Source organism: Tachypleus tridentatus, chromosome 7 (genome assembly GCF_004210375.1).
Source record: "Tachypleus tridentatus isolate NWPU-2018 chromosome 7, ASM421037v1, whole genome shotgun sequence".
NCBI lineage: Eukaryota > Metazoa > Arthropoda > Merostomata > Xiphosura > Limulidae > Tachypleus > Tachypleus tridentatus.
Window position 1 is genome coordinate 113,838,751 of NC_134831.1, and position 22,005 is coordinate 113,860,755.

Here is a 22,005-nt window from a genome sequence, read left to right on the forward strand (position 1 = left end):
AAGGGACAGAGATGGGTGTTGAAGTTGATTCATCAAATTTTAACCATGGAGGTCAAAAGACTTTTCATTTTGTTTTGAGAACAATTCTTTTGGAGGCACAGAGATATCCGTCTGAACTCCCACTGTAGTAGTGGAACAAAGTGCAGCAGCAAACGTCCGAGATGAAGTGGTGGACAACAACTTTCGAGCTTCAGGATAAGTAATGTTATGAATCGTTGGGGGAAGTGAATGGGAAATGAGTCTTAATTATAATAAATGCAAAGTATTGTATGCAAGATATCACAATTTAAATTATGAGTATAATTTAGATGTAAATAACAGTTTCGTGAAAGAAAGGGATCTCAGTGGAATGGTTGATCAGTCTCTTGAATTATTTAAGCATTGTGTTGTTGCAAGTGATAGAACAAACAGGATTTTAGGTTGTATTTACAAAAATATTGTGTTCAGTATCAAGTTCATTAGTAACAATATTATTGTGTTCAGTATCAAGTCCATTAGTAACAATATTATTGTGTTCAGTATCAAGTTCATTAATAACAATATTATTGTGTTCAGTATCAAGTCCATTAGTAACAATATTATTGTGTTCAGTATCAAGTTCATTAATAACAATATTATTGTGTTCAGTATCAAGTCCATTAGTAACAATATTATTGTGTTCAGTATCAAGTTCATTAGTAACAATATTATTGTGTTCAGTATCAAGTCCATTAGTAACAATATTTTGCTTTCTCTCATCCAACCACTCTATAATCTAGCAAATGGAAATTTTTAAAACTTTTTGCATGCTATCATTGGATTTATGTGACTTGACATTTAAAGCTGTTTGGTGCGACAAGTGGATTTACCCAACGGTGTTGCAAAAACACTTCCTTATAGTGCAACAGCTGGGACCCCCACATGTCCTTGTAATTCCCACACTAGTACTGTGTGTACATACATCACTAGAAAAATGTAATGCTGTATATCACACATTTTATTGTTTCCCAGTATCACTGAAATAACACAAAAATTATGTTGTTTGTAAAATTTAAACTGTAGATCTATTCCTGTAATTCAAAACATTAAATTATGGTTTTTGTATCTGTTGAAATTCAAAACTAGTTATTTTGTATTAAGGACTTTTTAGGCATACTAATTGTGTTTTATTTATAAAGCAAATTGAGTTCTTAATATGTTTAGACTAAATTTCTGATTTAATGTATCTGCTCTTTTGCTTCCACAGTTTCTAAATGTTAATCAAAGGAATTCTGATTTCGAAAATTTGTTGTACTACAAATGTTTTAACATTTTTATGTCAAATTATTCTCAGAACATTTTGAAATTATTTCACATACAATGAGACTGTGATTTGCTTTTCTTGTTTTTTAACTATTGACAATGTTTAAAGTGATTTGTTTCTATATTGATCAAGAAAAGCAGACCTGAGAATAAACTTCAGTATGGATGTGATTTTTCTTACATTAAGATGACTTTATTTCATCATTTTGGGAAACAAATATGCTAAGTCCAGTGCTTGTGCAGTCCATGAAAGCGAGTACACACTCCATGAAACCATATAAATAGGTATGCATTGGCTTCATAGAGTTTGGGAAATTAAGTTTTCAAATTTTTTGAAAAAGTATGGATCACATTGAAGTTTTACACAAACTGTACTATTTACACCGACTCACTTAGCTCTCCTTCTGGCCCTGGAATCACATAGAAGTTTTACACCAACTGTACTATTTACACCGACTCACTTAGCTCTCCTTCTGGCCCTGGATCACATGAAGTTTTACACCAACTGTACTATTTACACTGACTCACTTAGCTTTTCTTCTGGCCCTAGAATCACATGAAGTTTTACACCAACTGTACTATTTACACCAACTCACTTAGCTCTCCTTCTGGCCCTGGAATCACATAGAAGTTTTACACCAACTGTACTATTTACACCAACTCACTTAGCTCTCCTTCTGGCCCTGGATCACATGAGTTTACACCGACTCACTTAACTCTCCTTCTGGCCCTGGATCACATGAAGTTTTACACCAACTGTACTATTTACACCGACTCACTTAGCTTTTCTTCTGGCCCTAGAATCACATGAAGTTTTACACAAACTGTACTATTTACACCAACTAAGCTCTCCTTCTGGCCGTGGATCACATAGAAGTTTTATAAGAACTGTACTATTTACACCGACTCACTTAGCTCTCCTTCTGGCACTGGATCACATAGAAGTTTTACACTAACTGTACTATTTACACTGACTCACTTAACTCTCCTTCTGTCCCTGGATCACACGAAGTTTTACATGAACTGTACTATTTATATCGACCCACTTAGCTCTCCTTCTGGCCCTGGATCACATAGAAGTTTTACACTAACTGTACTATTTACACCGACTCACTTAGGTCTCCTTCTGTCCCTGGATCACATGAAGTTTTACATGAACTGTACTATTTATATCGACCCACTTAGCTCTCCTTCTGGCCCTGGATCACATAGAAGTTTTACACGAACACTACTATTTACACTGACTCACTTAGGTCTCCTTCTGGCCCTGGATCACATGAAGTTTTACACGAACTGTACTATTTATATCGACCCACTTAGCTCTCCTTCTGGCCCTGGATCACATAGAAGTTTTACACGAACACTACTATTTACACTGACTCACTTAGGTCTCCTTCTGGCCCTGGATCACATGAAGTTTTACACGAACTGTACTATTTATATCGACCCACTTAGCTCTCCTTCTGGCCCTGGATCACATAGAAGTTTTACACGAACACTACTATTTACATTGACTCACTTAGGTCTCCTTCTGGCCCTGGATCACATGAAGTTTTACACGAACTGTACTATTTATATCAACTCATTCAGCTCCCCTTCTGGCCCTGGAACCATTTCACGCTAGTTCTCTCCCTCTTTTAGTCGATGTTCAAACCAACTGGTTAATTTCTCTTTATCATCCATTTCTATCTAGTTCTTATGAATAAAGATCCATGTCAGCATTTGCGGGTACGAGCTCGCTAACACCACAGCTTAATCTGTCTGACCCATACATGGACTATGGTCCTGTATTCAAGGCTCGGCTCTGCGCCAGTTGGCAATTTACTTGGAGTGAGCAACATGAAAACAATCTTTTCCAGAGAAAACCCTCTATTGGACTTTAGTAGTCTTGTTTCAGTAAGGATCAGAAGTTGTCCTGCCTAGGCTACATTGTTAGGCCCGGCGGGTTAAGGCACTCCAATCGTAATCTGAGGGTCGCAGGTTCGAATCCCCATCGCACCAAACATGCTCGCCTTTTCAGCCGTGGAGGCATTATAATTCAACGACAATACAGTCGCAAAGAAATATCCTGCACTCAAACATTATAATACAACAACACACACAAAGAAATATCCTGCACTCGAACGTAATAATACAATAGCACACACAAAGAAATATCCTGCACTCAAACGTAATAATACAATAGCACACACAAAGAAATATCCTGCACTCGAGGCGTAATAATACAATAGCACACACAAAGAAATATCCTGCACTCGAGCGTAATAATACAATAGCACACACAAAAAAATATCCTGCACTCGGGCGTAATAACACAATAGCACACACAAAGAAATATCCTGCACTCGGGCGTAATAATCAATAGCACACACAAAATATCCTGCACTCGGGCGTAATAATACAATAGCACACACAAAGAAATATCCTGCACTCGAACGTAATAATACAATAGCACACAAAGAAATATCCTGCACTCGGGCGTAATAATACAATAGCACACACAAAGAAATATCCTGCACTCGGGCGTAATAATACAATAGCACACACAAAGAAATATCCTGCACTCGGGCGTAATAATACAATAGCACACACAAAGAAATATCCTGCACTCGGGCGTAATAATACAATAGCACACACAAAGAAATATCCTGCACTCGGACATAATACAATAGCACACACAAAGAAATATCCTGCACTCGAACGTAATAATACAATAGCACACACAAAGAAATATCCTGCACTCGGGCGTAATAATACAATAGCACACACAAAGAAATATCCTGCACTCGGGCGTAATAATACAATAGCACACACAAAGAATATCCTGCACTCGGGCGTAATAATACAATAGCACACACAAAGAAATATCCTGCACTCGGGCGTAATAATACAATAGCACACACAAAGAAATATCCTGCACTCGAACGTAATAATACAATAGCACACACAAAGAAATATCCTGCACTCGGGCGTAATAATACAATAGCACACACAAAGAAATATCCTGCACTCGGACATAATACAATAGCACACACAAAGAAATATCCTGCACTCGGACATAATAATACAATAGCACACACAAAGAAATATCCTGCACTCGGGCGTAATAATACAATAGCACACAAAGAAATATCCTGCACTCGAACATAATAATACAATAGCACACACAAAGAAATATCCTGCACTCGAGGCGTAATAATACAATAGCACACACAAAGAAATATCCTGCACTCAAACGTAATAATACAATAGCACACACAAAGAAATATCCTGCACTCGAACGTAATAATACAATAGCACACACAAAGAAATATCCTGCACTCGAACATAATAATACAATAGCACACACAAAGAAATATCCTGCACTCGAACATAATAATACAATAGCACACACAAAGAAATATCCTGCACTCGAACGTAATAATACAATAGCACACACAAAGAAATATCCTGCACTCGAACATAATAATACAATAGCACACACATAAATAAAGAAAAAGGAGAAGCTTTCAAAGCTCAACTTCAAAATACATTTAAAACTCACTGTGATCCAACCATATATTAAACAATAAAAAATAATTTGAATCAATTTTTCCAATAAATATAACTGAGACAAACACAAAACCCATCACAGATTATGAAAACACGTTGCAACAAATGAAATATCGCTACAAGAACTACTTGAAGCAATACAAAACACTAAAAACAAATCTCCAGGTAAAGATGAAATACAAGTTATTCTTCTAAGAAAGGGCACTCTCCGAAATTGTTTGACCACCTAAAAACACTTTTTAATCTATCTCTACCTTCAGGATTCATCCCAGTTTCTTGGAAGCTTGCTAATATATCAATGTTCCATAAGGAAGGAAAGCCAGCAAATAAACCTAATAGCTACCGACCAATCAGCCTGACCAGCTGTGTAGGCAAAATTCTCGAAAGAATAATCAGAAATAGACTCTCCACATTCTTGGAGATAACATCAAAATTACCAAAAGAACAAAATGGATTCAGGAAATTTAGACAAACGACAGATCACTTTATCAGATTAACTGAAACAATAATAAACAGCTTGAATAAAAAAGAATGTACTGTCTCTTGCTTCCTTGATATCGTGAAAGCATTCGACACTGTATGGCACGATGGTCTAACGTTCCAAATGAATGAAATGGGACTACTGCATGGAATTATTCACTGATTATCTAACTTTTTGGAAAATAGAAAGTGTAGAGTGAATGTTGAGGGTACCTTTTCTGGGTACTTTACTCCAGAAGCTGGTGTGTGTGTTTTTTCTTATAGCAAAGCCACATCTGGCTATCTGCTGAGCCCACCGAGGGGAATCGAACCCCTGATTTTAACGTTGTAAATCAGGAGACTTACCACTGTACTAGCGGGGGGCCAGACACTGGTGTCCCTCAGGCAGGGGTAGTTAACCCTATATTCTTCATCATGTATGTAAACAATAAGCCACTGAAGGATCCGAATCATGGATTCTCTTCACAGTTCACAGATGATGTGGCAGTCTGGAAAAGTGCCCCAACACCAGCAATAGCAGCCACCAACATACAACCACAACTAAATAGAATAAGTGAATAGTGCCAAAAATATAGAATAAAAATAAACGCAATCAGTGATGTCGAGAAAACCCACTTGTAGAGAAATATATACGTAAAAACAGCTTGTAAAATATTTTCTCAACCCAAATGAGACATTTTTACATACATATATCAAAATAAACACAGCAAAAACAAAACTCGTAGTTTTTACGAAATTGACAAAATACAAAAAAACAACAGCCAGAATTATATATGAATGGCACACTACTTCAGACTGCCACAGCGGCAAAATTTTTAGGTCTAACCTATGATTCAAAATTAACTTGGATTAATCATGTCAACGAAATTGAAAATAAAGTCTGGCGAAGAACTAACTATGCTAGGAGTCTAACTGGTAAAAACAGTGGAGCAATTACAGACAACACACTAAAAATATATAAAGCATATATTAGACCTGTAATAGATTATGCAGCTCCAGCATGGATAACTGTAAGCAATAAAATAATTAAAACCAAACTACAAACAATCCAAAACACACTCCTCACAACTGCATAGAGTTCCAAGAACTATATCATCTCAGTTCATTCACAAATATTCGAACATACCAACCATACCAGATAGACTCATACATATTACAATAATGTACTTTAATAAGAATTGGATGAAAAATGAATTACAATGTGAACTAGATAGGTACTTCATACATGATGAAGCTAGGCCTAAATATCTCTCCCCAGTTTATTTATATTTTAAATATAAAAATATATAAATACCTAAAAATAATAAATATTAACTAAAAAAAAAGTGCCACCAACAAACTTGACATTCTGCTGATAGAATAGAATAATAACCATATATGTACCACAATACATGGACATTGTAAGGATCAGAATAACATTCAGTTCAATAATTACAAATTACAATATGCAAGGCCACAAGTACGGGGAGGAGGAAGAGGTCACAGAGAACCTGACCCTCCAGGGTATGAACATATCCCAAACACCGAGAGAGAGATTTATCTGGGAGTGATGCATCAATGTGTGGTCTGTGTGACACTCAGGTCACAATAGTCCACATTTAATGTTGTACTGTTGTTACGACAGTGAGCGACGACACCATTTTAAGACATTTTTACCATGGGTTCACCCTCGACGTTGGACAGTGTCATTGGTGGTGTCATTGCCTATCTCAGTTGTGTTTTTAAATTTTTAAGGGCCATTGGTATTTTTAACTCTATTTAAACTTTGTTTAACATGATTCCTTTTTACAAATTTTGATAATTTTACTTCTGTTTCACCAGTTACTTGTCGCAGATAGCCTAGTTGCTTGTTTCATTGAACGCTAACCAACTCACTTCATTCAACTGATGTATCTTATCTCCTAGAATACTGACTACAATACTTAACCATTGATGAAACTATTACATCACCAAATGTTAGGTAATTTCTTCAAACACATCTGATACAGAGGTTAGGATGATAGGGTATTCTTGAACGATAATTTCACATATACATATTTCTGCATTATATCTGTTCACAATTTCCAAACAAACTTGTTTGTAACATTGTCAAAACGGTTTGTACTTTAACATATCAAATATTCCTTACGTTGTATTATAATATCATTGTGCCTTCAATGAACTTAAATTATACAAAATATTTGTTTCTTTCGAATGTTCACACAGAGACACCTCACACTTCTCGTCACTGATCTGATAAACTAGAGATAAAACAACCAGTAATAACTCATAATAACCAGTAATACATCAAACTTGAAACAAATCATGAGGTTAGACTCTCACTCTTAATGTATCCACAGATTGTAAATGTATCTCAGAACGGCTGGTATGGCAATTAGCACTTTTATTGATAAGCAGAGAACAACGTTTCGACCTTTCTAGGTCATCTTAAGGTTAACAAAGAGTTTGTAACTGACCGTTGCCGGGCACATCTAAAGAACGAGAGTATAATGTGTATGGGCATTACAGTTAGATGTTAGGTTATTAATTAGTACATGTATAAAGGTGTTTCTTTATATTAGTTTAATTTTGGGGCTTCTTTGAATCTGGATATCCACAGACTGTGTTTTATTAAATATAACATTATACAGATTGTGTTTTAGTAAGTATAACATAAACACATTGTGTTTCAGCAAATATAACATTATACAGATCATGTTTTAGTAAGTGTAACATTATACAGACTGTTTTATTAAATATAACATTATACAGACCGTGTTTTAGTAAGTGTAACATTATACAGATTATGTTTGAGTAAGTGTAACATTATACAGACTGTGTTTTATTAAATATAACATTATAAAGATTATGTTTTAGTAAGTGTAACATTATACAGATTATGTTTTATTAAATATAACATTATACAGATCATGTTTTAGTAAGTGTAACATTATACAGATCATGTTTTAGCAAGTGTAACATTATAGAGATTATGTTTTAGTAAGTGTAACATTATACAGATCATGCTTTATTAAATATAACATTATACAGATCATGTTTTCATAAGTGTAACATTATACAGACTGTGTTTTAGTAAGTGTAACATTATACAGATTATGTTTGAGTAAGTGTAACATTATACAGACTGTGTTTTAGTAAGTGTAACATTATACAGATTATGTTAGAGTAAGTGTAACATTATACAGACTGTGTTTTATTAAATATAACATTATAGAGATTGTTTTAGTAAGTGTAACATTATACAGATTATGTTTGAGTAAGTGTAACATTATACAGACTGTGTTTTATTAAATATAACATTATACAGATCATGTTTTAGTAAATATAACATTATACAGATCGTTTTAGTAAGTGTAACATTATACAGATTATGTTTTAGTAAGTGTAACATTATACAGATTATGTTTTAGTAAGTGTAACATTATACAGACTGTGTTTTATTAAATATAACATTATACAGATCATGTTTTCGTAAGTGTAACATTATACAGACTGTGTTTTATTAAATATAACATTATACAGATTATATTTTAGTAAGTGTAACATTATACAGACTGTGTTTTATTAAATATAACATTATACAGATTATGTTTGAGTAAGTGTAACATTATACAGACTGTGTTTTAGTAGGTGTAACATTATACAGATTATGTTTGAGTAAGTGTAACATTATACAGACTGTGTTTTATTAAATATAACATTATAGAGATTATGTTTTAGTAAGTGTAACATTATACAGATTATGTTTGAGTAAATGTAACATTATACAGACTGTGTTTTATTAAATATAACATTATACAGACTGTGTTTTATTAATAATATAACATTATACAGACTGTGTTTTATTAAATATAACATTATACAGACTGTGTTTTATTAAATATAACATTATACAGACTGTGTTTTATTAAATATAACATTATACAGATCATGTTTTAGTAAGTGTAACATTATACAGACTGTGTTTTATTAAATATAACATTATACAGATTATGTTTTAGTAAGTGTAACATTATACAGACTGTGTTTTAGTAAGTGTAACATTATACAGATTATGTTAGAGTAAGTGTAACATTATACAGACTGTGTTTTATTAAATATAACATTATAGAGATTGTTTTAGTAAGTGTAACATTATACAGATTATGTTTGAGTAAGTGTAACATTATACAGACTGTGTTTTATTAAATATAACATTATACAGATCATGTTTTAGTAAATATAACATTATACAGATCGTTTTAGTAAGTGTAACATTATACAGATTATGTTTTAGTAAGTGTAACATTATACAGATTATGTTTTAGTAAGTGTAACATTATACAGATCATGTTTTATTAAATATAACATTATACAGATCATGTTTTCGTAAGTGTAACATTATACAGATTATGTTTTAGTAAGTGTAACATTATACAGATCATGTTTTCGTAAGTGTAACATTATACAGACTGTGTTTTATTAAATATAACATTATACAGATTATATTTTAGTAAGTGTAACATTATACAGACTGTGTTTTATTAAATATAACATTATACAGATTATGTTTGAGTAAGTGTAACATTATACAGACTGTGTTTGAGTAAGTGTAACATTATACAGACTGTGTTTTAGTAGGTGTAACATTATACAGATTATGTTTGAGTAAGTGTAACATTATACAGACTGTGTTTTATTAAATATAACATTATAGAGATTATGTTTTAGTAAGTGTAACATTATACAGATTATGTTTGAGTAAATGTAACATTATACAGACTGTGTTTTATTAAATATAACATTATACAGACTGTGTTTTATTAATAATATAACATTATACAGACTGTGTTTTATTAAATATAACATTATACAGACTGTTTTATTAAATATAACATTATACAGACTGTGTTTTAGTAAGTGTAACATTATACAGATTATGTTTGAGTAAGTGTAACATTATACAGACTGTGTTTTATTAAATATAACATTATACAGATTATGTTTTAGTAAGTGTAACATTATACAGATCATGTTTTCGTAAGTGTAACATTATACAGATTATGTTTTAGTAAGTGTAACATTATACAGATTATGTTTGAGTAAGTGTAACATTATACAGACTGTGTTTGAGTAAGTGTAACATTATACAGACTGTGTTTTATTAAATATAACATTATACAGACTGTGTTTTATTAAATATAACATTATACAGACTGTGTTTTATTAAATATAACATTATAGATATTATGTTTTAGTTAGTGTAACATTATAGAGATTATGTTTTAGTAAGTGTAACATTATACAGATTATGTTTGAGTAAGTGTAATATTATACAGACTGTGTTTTATTAAATATAACATTATACAGATCATGTTTTAGTAAGATTCTGATTTCTCTTCACTTGTGAGCTTTATGAAATTTTACTTCTGTGGTGCAGTAATTATAAAATGGAGAAAGTGAATATTCCAATATTTTCCACCTACCATCAATAACCCTTTTTGAAAGTTACTAATGACAGGTGGCAAACCTGAAACAGGTATAACACAATAACAAATAGTAAGCCATATGCAAACCATTTTCTAGTTGCCAAATTGTTATAAAAATGACATGAATAACTATTATATGATAAAGAACCAATACTTTATTCTATACAAGATAAAATAAATACTAATCCATGACTTGAATGTAAGTATTTGTTTGAAAAAACTAGTATGCACCAAAATTATCAGATTATAATTTACAGAGTTTTACTCACTTATAATGAAAATTGACACAGTTATGTACCTTGAAAACTGCATCGTTAAATTAGAGCTGAACACACTACACTTTCAAATCTGATAGAATGTGTGACATAAGAAATATTATCTGATAAAATTGCACAAACATTTTCCAAAGGTTCTTTACCCTTAAACAAATAAAGCAAATTCATTCACCTAAGGTTTCAAAAGGATACATAAAACAGATAATCCGTGAGTACACTTTCATCTGTGGCTTCCTCTGTGATTGGTAAATGTGAAGACAAGAACAGAGTGAAATACAGATATTAAAAATAAGACACTAACACCTTGAGTTAAACAAATATACAGTAGTTAAAATGAACCTCAAGAATTTAAAACTCTTACCTTAGTCAGGAGTTTCACAGATGATCAGTTAAATAGGAGGAGTCAGAAACTCAAAAATAACCTTGGACTGAAACATTTCACATGACTTGAGGTTAAAAATCTTTTGTCCTTTTTGTATATTAAGACTAACTATCAGTTGCTATTTTTTATCATCGGCACAGTTCTTTTCAACTTTAATAATATGAAAGATTTCCACATAATATTGTACACAAACTTCCACATTTCTTTACACTGTATACTATACAAGAAAGTGTCCTAGTCCATCTACTGTTGTTGTGATTAACATTCAAAACATCTTGGGTTATTTATGAAACTTTTAAAACATATCCTAAGTAATGAACTGAACAACAATGTACACTAGAGTCAAATTTCTTTCAGTTAAACACATTTCTTTCAAAAGGTTTTAAACAAGACAAAATCCAGACGATAAAAGGCAAAAGTCCTAGAAAAAAATACAGAATTGTCCTTTTCTTAGCCCTAAATGTTTAGCGCAACTTGTCCAATATGTTTTACTTTCCTTAAGAAAGCAGAAGATGTTAAGTTTGGTAAAGAGTGGTTTTCTTGTTAAACTATATCATAGATGGAGTTCAACCAAACTGAAAGCTGAAACCACTGGGAGCCTGGCTAAAAGTACCACCACCAAAGTTGCTGAACGAAAAACCTCCAGTTGTACCAAAAATGTCTGGAAGATATGGTTGGGATCAATATCTCCTGTTAAATAAAAAATGTAAAGTATATACACATCTATACTATTACATACCATGAATGTTGTTCAGAAATATTCATAAATATTACAAATAAGAAATAGACACAAATAATAATGAAATAGACACTATCCTTTTCTTACATCTTATAATTTTCCTTTAGTCTCATTAACCAGTAATTTTTGTCATTATTTCTGAAGATATCCATAATATGTTCAACTGTAAAATTTAAATATTATAATATACCAGTATTTCTTCCACAAACAATCAGAATACACAATGATAAATTTTCTACACACCATCTACTCTATGTGGACATCGAAACTACATCGCATGGTTTGAAAGATATCTGGGTGAATACGACTGCCAAATCTAATGTTTCTTAAGTCATTTTTCTTATCAGAGCAACCATTATTAGCTTGGTGGTACCAAGATATATGTCCAGTTTCAAGAAATTGATTTTGGGTTTAAGGGTCTCTTTCTTAATTGTAGTCTTTTCTTCATAACAAGACCACTGTGGTGGAATGACTTGGGCTATGATTCATGGTCGACTGGTTTCCTAAACATTCTGGTATTCAAGTTTTTCAACTCCCAGTGAAAACTGTTAATGCAACCTTAATTTAGTGTTCCATAGTGCTAAAATCATTAATAACCTCACTATGACCTCTTGAGAATATTGCAACAAGTTTCTCTAATATTAAGTTCATTCTACCCTGAAATGGTGAGAAATTCATAATGAGCTAAATATAACGATGGTAAACTAAAGTCATGGTTCACACTTGTGATGACATACTCCTGCAATAGTCTATGTAAATCAGTTTTCTATGACATCCCAAAACTATCACAAGTACTCCTGCATACACAGACACTGATAGCTATATACAAAATCAGTTTCAGCTGGTAGAAACATAATTTGGAGACTATACACACAAAACAAACACAGATAAATGTTGTCTAACCTCCTCCAAAGCCATCCATGTCTTCCAAATCTTGACCACTGTCAAGTAGCGTGCCGCGTTTCTTATGATCTGACAGGACATTGTGCGCTTCTCCAACTTCTTTAAATTTCTTTTCTTGCTCTCTCCTTTCCTCTTCTGATGCACCAGTGTGACGGTCTATTACATAACAATTAATAGGAGAGACAAACTTGAGAAAGATTAACAAAGTATAAAATTTTGTTTAAAACCATGAAACTACAATACAAACCAGAAATATGTTGGTAGGCGAACCATGAACATTTAACCTAACAAAAAGATCATAGGTCAACCAACGAATGTTATTTATCTTAATATATCTTGATAAATCAGTTGAAAATGTTAACAGTTAAAAACAAACACCATACCTGCCTCAGTGTTGTGACCACTATGTTAACAGTTAAAAACAAACACCATACTTGTTTCAGTGTTGTGATCACTATGGTAACATTTAAAAACAAACACCATACCTTTCTCAGTGTTGTGACCACTATGTTAACATTTAAAAACAAACACTGTACCTGTCTTAATGTTGTGACCAATATGTTAACATTTAAAAACAAACACCACACCCATTTCAATGTTGTGACCACTATGTTAACATTTAAAACAAACACCATACCTTTCTCACTGTTGTGACCACTTTGTTAACATTTAAAACAAACACCATACCTGTCTCAGTGTTGTGACCACTATGTTAACATTTAAAAACAAACACTGTACCTGTCTTAATGTTGTGATCACATTGGTAACATTTAAAAACAAACACCACACCCATTTCAATGTTGTGACCACTATGTTAACATTTAAAAACAAACACCATACCTTTCTCACTGTTGTGACCACTTTGTTAACATTTAAAAACAAACACCATACCTGTCTCAGTGTTGTGACCAATATGTTAACATTTAAAAACAAACACCACACCCATTTCAATGTTGTGACCACTATGTTAACATTTAAAAACAAACACCATACCTGTCTCACTGTTGTGATCACTATGGTAACATTTAAAAATAAACACCATACCTGTCTCAGTGTTGTGACCACTATGTTAACAGTTAAAAACAAACACCATACCTGTCTCAGTGTTGTGACCACTATGTTAACATTTAAAAACAAACACCATACTTGTTTCAGTGTTGTGACCAATATGTCAACAGTGAAAAACAAACACTGTACCTGTCTTAGTGTTGTGACCACTATGTTAACATTTAAAAACAAACACCATACCATTCTCAGTGTTGTGATCACTATGTTAACATTTAAAAACAAACACCATACCTTTCTCAGTGTTGTGACCACTATGTTAACATTTAAAAACAAACACCATACCTGTCTCAGTGTTGTGATCACTATGGTAACATTTAAAAACATACACCATACCTTTCTCAGTGTTGTGACCACTATGTTAACATTTAAAAACAAACACCATACCTTTCTCAGTGTTGTGACCACTATGTTAACATTTAAAAACAAACACCTTACCTGTCTCACTGTTGTGACCACTATGTTAACATTTAAAAACAAACACCATACCTGTCTTAGTGTTGTGATCACTATGTTAACATTTAAAAACAAACACCATACCTGTCTCACTGTTGTGACCACTATGTTAACATTTAAAAACAAACACCATACCTGTCTCACTATTGTGATCACTATGTTAACATTTAAAAACAAGCACTATACCTGTCTCTGTGTTGTGATCACTATGGTAACATTTAAAAACAAACCCCATACCTTTCTCAGTGTTGTGACCACTATGTTAACATTTAAAAACAAACACCATACCTGTCTCTGTGTTGTGATCACTATGGTAACATTTAAAAACAAACACCATACCTTTCTCAGTGTTGTGACCACTATGTTAACATTTAAAACAAACACCATACTTTCTCAGTGTTGTGACCACTATGGTAACATTTAAAAACAAACACCATACCTTTCTCAGTGTTGTGACCACTATGGTAACATTTAAAAACAAACACCATACCTGTCTCTGTGTTGTGATCACTATGGTAACATTTAAAAACAAACACCATACCTGTCTCAGTGTTGGGATCACTATGTTAACATTTAAAACAAACACCATACCTTTCTCACTATTGTGACCACTATGTTAACATTTAAAACAAACACCATACCTGTCTCTGTGTGTTGTGATCACTATGGTAACATTTAAAACAAACACCATACCTGTCTCACTGTTGTGATCACTATGGTAACATTTAAAAACAAACACCATACCTGTCTCTGTGTTGTGATCACTATGTTAACATTTAAAAACAAACACCATACCTGTCTCAGTGTTGTGATCACTATGTTAACATTTAAAACAAACACCATACCTGTCTCAGTGTTGTGATCACTATGTTAACATTTAAAAACAAACACCATACCTGTCTCACTGTTGTGACCACTATGTTAACATTTAAAAACAATCACCATACCTGTCTCAGTGTTGTGACCACTATGTTAACATTTAAAAACAAACACTGTACCTGTCTTAATGTTGTGATCACATTGGTAACATTTAAAAACAAACACCACACCCATTTCAATGTTGTGACCACTATGTTAACATTTAAAAACAAACACCATACCTTTCTCACTGTTGTGACCACTTTGTTAACATTTAAAAACAAACACCATACCTGTCTCAGTGTTGTGACCAATATGTTAACATTTAAAAACAAACACCACACCCATTTCAATGCTGTGACCACTATGTTAACATTTAAAAACAAACACCATACCTTTCTCACTGTTGTGACCACTTTGTTAACATTTAAAAACAAACACCATACCTGTCTCAGTGTTGTGACCACTATGTTAACATTTAAAAACAAACAACATACCTGTCTCAGTGTTGTGATCACTATGGTAACATTTAAAAACAAACACCATACCTGTCTCACTGTTGTGATCACTATGGTAACATTTAAAAATAAACACCATACCTGTCTCAGTGTTGTGACCACTATGTTAACAGTTAAAAACAAACACCATACCTGTCTCAGTGTTGTGACCACTATGTTAACATTTAAAACAAACACCATACTTGTTTCAGTGTTGTGACCAATATGTCAACAGTGAAAAACAAACACTGTACCTGTCTTAGTGTTGTGACCACTATGTTAACATTTAAAAACAAACACCATACCTTTCTCAGTGTTGTGACCATTATGTTAACATTTAAAAACAAACACCATACCTGTCTCAGTGTTGTGATCACTATGGTAACATTTAAAAACATACACCATACCTTTCTCAGTGTTGTGACCACTATGTTAACATTTAAAAACAAACACCATACCTTTCTCAGTGTTGTGACCACTATGTTAACATTTAAAAACAAACACCTTACCTGTCTCACTGTTGTGACCACTATGTTGACATTTAAAAACAAACACCATACCTGTCTCACTGTTGTGATCACTATGGTAACATTTAAAAATAAACACCATACCTGTCTCAGTGTTGTGACCACTATGTTAACAGTTAAAAACAAACACCATACCTGTCTCAGTGTTGTGACCACTATGTTAACATTTAAAAACAAACACCATACTTGTTTCAGTGTTGTGACCAATATGTCAACAGTGAAAAACAAACACTGTACCTGTCTTAGTGTTGTGACCACTATGTTAACATTTAAAAACAAACACCATACCTTTCTCAGTGTTGTGACCATTATGTTAACATTTAAAAACAAACACCATACCTGTCTCAGTGTTGTGATCACTATGGTAACATTTAAAAACATACACCATACCTTTCTCAGTGTTGTGACCACTATGTTAACATTTAAAAACAAACACCTTACCTGTCTCACTGTTGTGACCACTATGTTAACATTTAAAAACAAACACCATACCTGTCTTAGTGTTGTGATCACTATGTTAACATTTAAAAACAAACACCATACCTGTCTCACTGTTGTGACCACTATGTTAACATTTAAAAACAAACACCATACCTTTCTCAGTGTTGTGACCACTATGTTAACATTTAAAAACAAACACCATACCTGTCTCAGTGTTGTGACCACTATGTTAACATTTAAAAACAAACACCATACCTGTCTCACTATTGTGATCACTATGTTAACATTTAAAAACAAGCACTATACCTGTCTCTGTGTTGTGATCACTATGGTAACATTTAAAAACAAACACCATACCTTTCTCAGTGTTGTGACCACTATGTTAACATTTAAAAACAAACACCATACTTTCTCAGTGTTGTGACCACTATGGTAACATTTAAAAACAAACACCATACCTTTCTCAGTGTTATGACCACTATGGTAACATTTAAAAACAAACACCATACCTGTCTCTGTGTTGTGATCACTATGGTAACATTTAAAAACAAACACCATACCTGTCTCAGTGTTGGGATCACTATGTTAACATTTAAAAACAAACACCATACCTTTCTCACTGTTGTGACCACTATGTTAACATTTAAAAACAAACACCATACCTGTCTCTGTGTTGTGATCACTATGGTAACATTTAAAAACAAACACCATACCTGTCTCACTGTTGTGATCACTATGGTAACATTTAAAAACAAACACCATACCTGTCTCTGTGTTGTGATCACTATGTTAACATTTAAAAACAAACACCATACCTGTCTCAGTGTTGTGATCACTATGTTAACATTTAAAAACAAACACCATACCTGTCTCAGTGTTGTGATCACTATGTTAACATTTAAAAACAAACACCATACCTGTTTCACTGTTGTGACCACTATGTTAACATTTAAAAACAAACACCATACCTGTCTCAGTGTTGTGATCACTATGTTAACATTTAAAAACAAACACCATACCTGTCTCAGTGTTGTGATCACTATGTTAACATTTAAAAACAAACACCATACCTTTCTCACTGTTGTGACCACTATGTTAACATTTAAAAACAAACACCATACCTGTCTCTGTGTTGTGATCACTATGGTAACATTTAAAAACAAACACCATACCTGTCTCACTGTTGTGACCACTATGTTAACATTTAAAAACAAACACCATACCTTTCTCAGTGTTGTGACCACTATGTTAACATTTAAAATCAAACACCATACCTTTCTCAGTGTTGTGTGTTTTATTCAATACTTCATATATTCTCCAGTACAAAATCTTCTAACTACATTTCTTGTGGCCATAAAAGCTCAAGCTACTGCAGCAGTATATTAAAAACCTTACAAGTTGCTGTCACACCACACAAAGGAAGGTACAACTTAATGTTCTCTCCTGGTTTTACCACTCAATAAAATTGTTTAATGTATGACTGGGTAGCATGATATCAATGACATGCTATTCTAATGTTTGTAAAAGTTTTAATGTATGACAGGGTAACATGATATCAATGACATGCTATTCTAATGTTTGTAAAAGTTTTAATGTATGACAGGGTAACATGATATCAATGACATGCTATTCTAATGTTTGTAAAAGTTTCAATGTATGACTGGGTAACATGATATCAATGACACGCTATTCTAATGTTTGTAAAGGTTTTAATGTATGACAGGGTAACATGATATCAATGACATGCTATTCTAATGTTTGTAAAAGTTTTAATGTATGACTGGGTAACATGATATCAATGACATGCTATTCTAATGTTTGTAAAAGTTTTAATGTATGACTGGGTTGCATGATATCAATGACATACTATTCTAATGTTTGTAAATATTTTAATATATGACTGGGTAAAATGATATCAATAACATGCTATTCTAATGTTTGTAAGAGTTTTAATGTATGACTGGGTAACATGATATCAATGACATGCTATTCTTATGTTTGTAAAAGTTTTAATGTATGACTGGGTAGCATGACATCAATGACATGCTATTCTAATGTTTGTAAAAGTTTTAATGTATGACTGGGTAACATGATATCAATGACATGCTATTCTAATGTTTGTAAAAGTTTTAATGTATGACAGGGTAACATGATATCAATGACATGCTATTCTAATGTTTGTAAAAGTTTTAATGTATGACAGGGTAACATGATATCAATGACATGCTATTCTAATGTTTGTAAAAGTTTTAATGTATGACTGGGTAGCATGATATCAATGACATACTATTCTAATGTTTGTAAATATTTTAATATATGACTGGGTAAAATGATATCAATAACATGCTATTCTAATGTTTGTAAAAGTTTTAATGTATGACTGGGTAACATGATATCAATGACATGCTATTCTTATGTTTGTAAAAGTTTTAATGTATGACTGGGTAGCATGACATCAATGACATGCTATTCTAATGTTTGTAAAAGTTTTAATGTATGACTGGGTAGCATGACATCAATGACATGCTATTCTAATGTTTGTAAAAGTTTTAATGTATGACTGGGTAACATGATATCAATGACATGCTATTCTAATGTTTGTAAAAGTTTTAATATATGACAGGGTAACATGATATCAATGACATGCTATTCTAATGTTTGTAAAAGTTTTAATGTATGACTGGGTAACATGATATCAATGACATGCTATTCTAACGTTTGTAAAAGTTTTAATGTATGACTGGGTAACATGATATCAATGACATGCTATTCTAATGTTTGTAAAAGTTTTAATGTATGACTGGGTAACATGATATCAATGACATGCTATTCTAATGTTTGTAAAAGTTTTAATGTATGACAGGGTAACATGATATCAATGACATGCTATTCTAATGTTTGTAAAAGTTTTAATGTATGACTGGGTAACATGATATCAATGACATGCTATTCTAATGTTTGTAAAAGTTTTAATGTATGACTGGGTAACATGATATCAATGACATGCTATTCTTATGTTTGTAAAAGTTTTAATGTATGACTGGGTAGCATGACATCAATGACATGCTATTCTAATGTTTGTAAAAGTTTTAATGTATGACAGGGTAACATGATATCAATGACATGCTATTCTAATGTTTGTAAAAGTTTTAATGTATGACAGGGTAACATGATATCAATGACATGCTATTCTAATGTTTGTAAAAGTTTTAATGTATGACTGGGTAGCATGATATCAATGACATACTATTCTAATGTTTGTAAATATTTTAATATATGACTGGGTAAAATGATATCAATAACATGCTATTCTAATGTTTGTAAAAGTTTTAATGTATGACTGGGTAACATGATATCAATGACATGCTATTCTAATGTTTGTAAAAGTTTTAATGTATGACTGGGTAGCATGACATCAATGACATGCTATTCTAATGTTTGTAAAAGTTTTAATGTATGACAGGGTAAGATGATATCAATGACATGCTATTCTAATGTTTGTAAAAGTTTTAATGTATGACAGGGTAACATGATATCAATGACATGCTATTCTAACGTTTGTAAAAGTTTTAATGTATGACAGGGTAACATGATATCAATGACATACTATTCTAATGTTTGTAAATATTTTAATATATGACTGGGTAAAATGATATCAATAACATGCTATTCTAATGTTTGTAAAAGTTTTAATGTATGGCTAGGTAACATGATATCAATGACATGCTATTCTAATGTTTGTAAAAGTTTTAATGTATGACAGGGTAACATGATATCAATGAAATGCTATTCTAATGTTTGTAAAAGTTTTAATGTATGACTGGGTAACATGATATCAATGACATGCTATTCTAATGTTTGTAAAAGTTTTAATGTATGACTGGGTAACATGATATCAATGACATGCTATTCTAATGTTTGTAAAAGTTTTAATGTATGACTGGGTAACATGATATCAATGACACGCTATTCTAATGTTTGTAAAAGTTTTAATGTATGACTGGGTAACATGATATCAATGACATGCTATTCTAATGTTTGTAAAAGTTTTAATGTATGACTGGGTAGCATGATATCAATGACATGCTATTCTAATGTTTGTAAAAGTTTTAATGTATGACTGGGTAACATGATATCAATGACATGCTATTCTAATGTTTGTAAGAGTTTTAATGTATGACTGGGTAACATGATATCAATGACATGCTATTCTTATGTTTGTAAAAGTTTTAATGTATGACTGGGTAGCATGACATCAATGACATGCTATTCTAATGTTTGTAAAAGTTTTAATGTATGACAGGGTAACATGATATCAATGAAATGCTATTCTAATGTTTGTAAAAGTTTTAATGTATGACTGGGTAACATGATATCAATGACATGCTATTCTAATGTTTGTAAAAGTTTTAATGTATGACTGGGTAACATGATATCAATGACATGCTATTCTAATGTTTGTAAAAGTTTTAATGTATGACTGGGTAACATGATATCAATGACATGCTATTCTAATGTTTGTAAAAGTTTTAATGTATGACTGGGTAACATGATATCAATGACATGCTATTCTAATGTTTGTAAAAGTTTTAATGTATGACTGGGTAGCATGATATCAATGACATGCTATTCTAATGTTTGTAAAAGTTTTAATGTATGACTGGGTAACATGATATCAATGACATGCTATTCTAATGTTTGTAAGAGTTTTAATGTATGACTGGGTAACATGATATCAATGACATGCTATTCTTATGTTTGTAAAAGTTTTAATGTATGACTGGGTAGCATGACATCAATGACATGCTATTCTAATGTTTGTAAAAGTTTTAATGTATGACTGAGTAACATGATATCAATGACATGCTATTCTAACGTTTGTAAAAGTTTTAATGTATGACTGGGTAACATGATATCAATGACATGCTATTCTAATGTTTGTAAAAGTTTTAATGTATGACTGGGTAACATGATATCAATGACATGCTATTCTAATGTTTGTAAAAGTTTTAATGTATGACAGGGTAACATGATATCAATGACATGCTATTCTAATGTTTGTAAAAGTTTTAATGTATGAC

At 32.2% G+C, this 22,005-nt stretch overlaps 1 pseudogene across 1 annotated transcript in view; it reads right to left on the reverse strand.

The window, feature by feature from the left end:
- Nucleotides 1–10,913: 10,913 nt before the first annotated feature.
- The window catches only part of LOC143256430 (dnaJ homolog subfamily C member 7-like), a 104,193-nt pseudogene continuing 93,101 nt past the window's right edge, over nt 10,914–22,005 (reverse strand). Inside the window, exons 11-12 of the transcript XR_013031353.1 lie at nt 13,081–13,236; nt 10,914–12,128 (exon numbers count right to left, since the gene is read on the reverse strand). The product of XR_013031353.1 is annotated as a dnaJ homolog subfamily C member 7-like (transcript). The remainder of the gene's footprint in view (nt 12,129–13,080; nt 13,237–22,005) is intronic.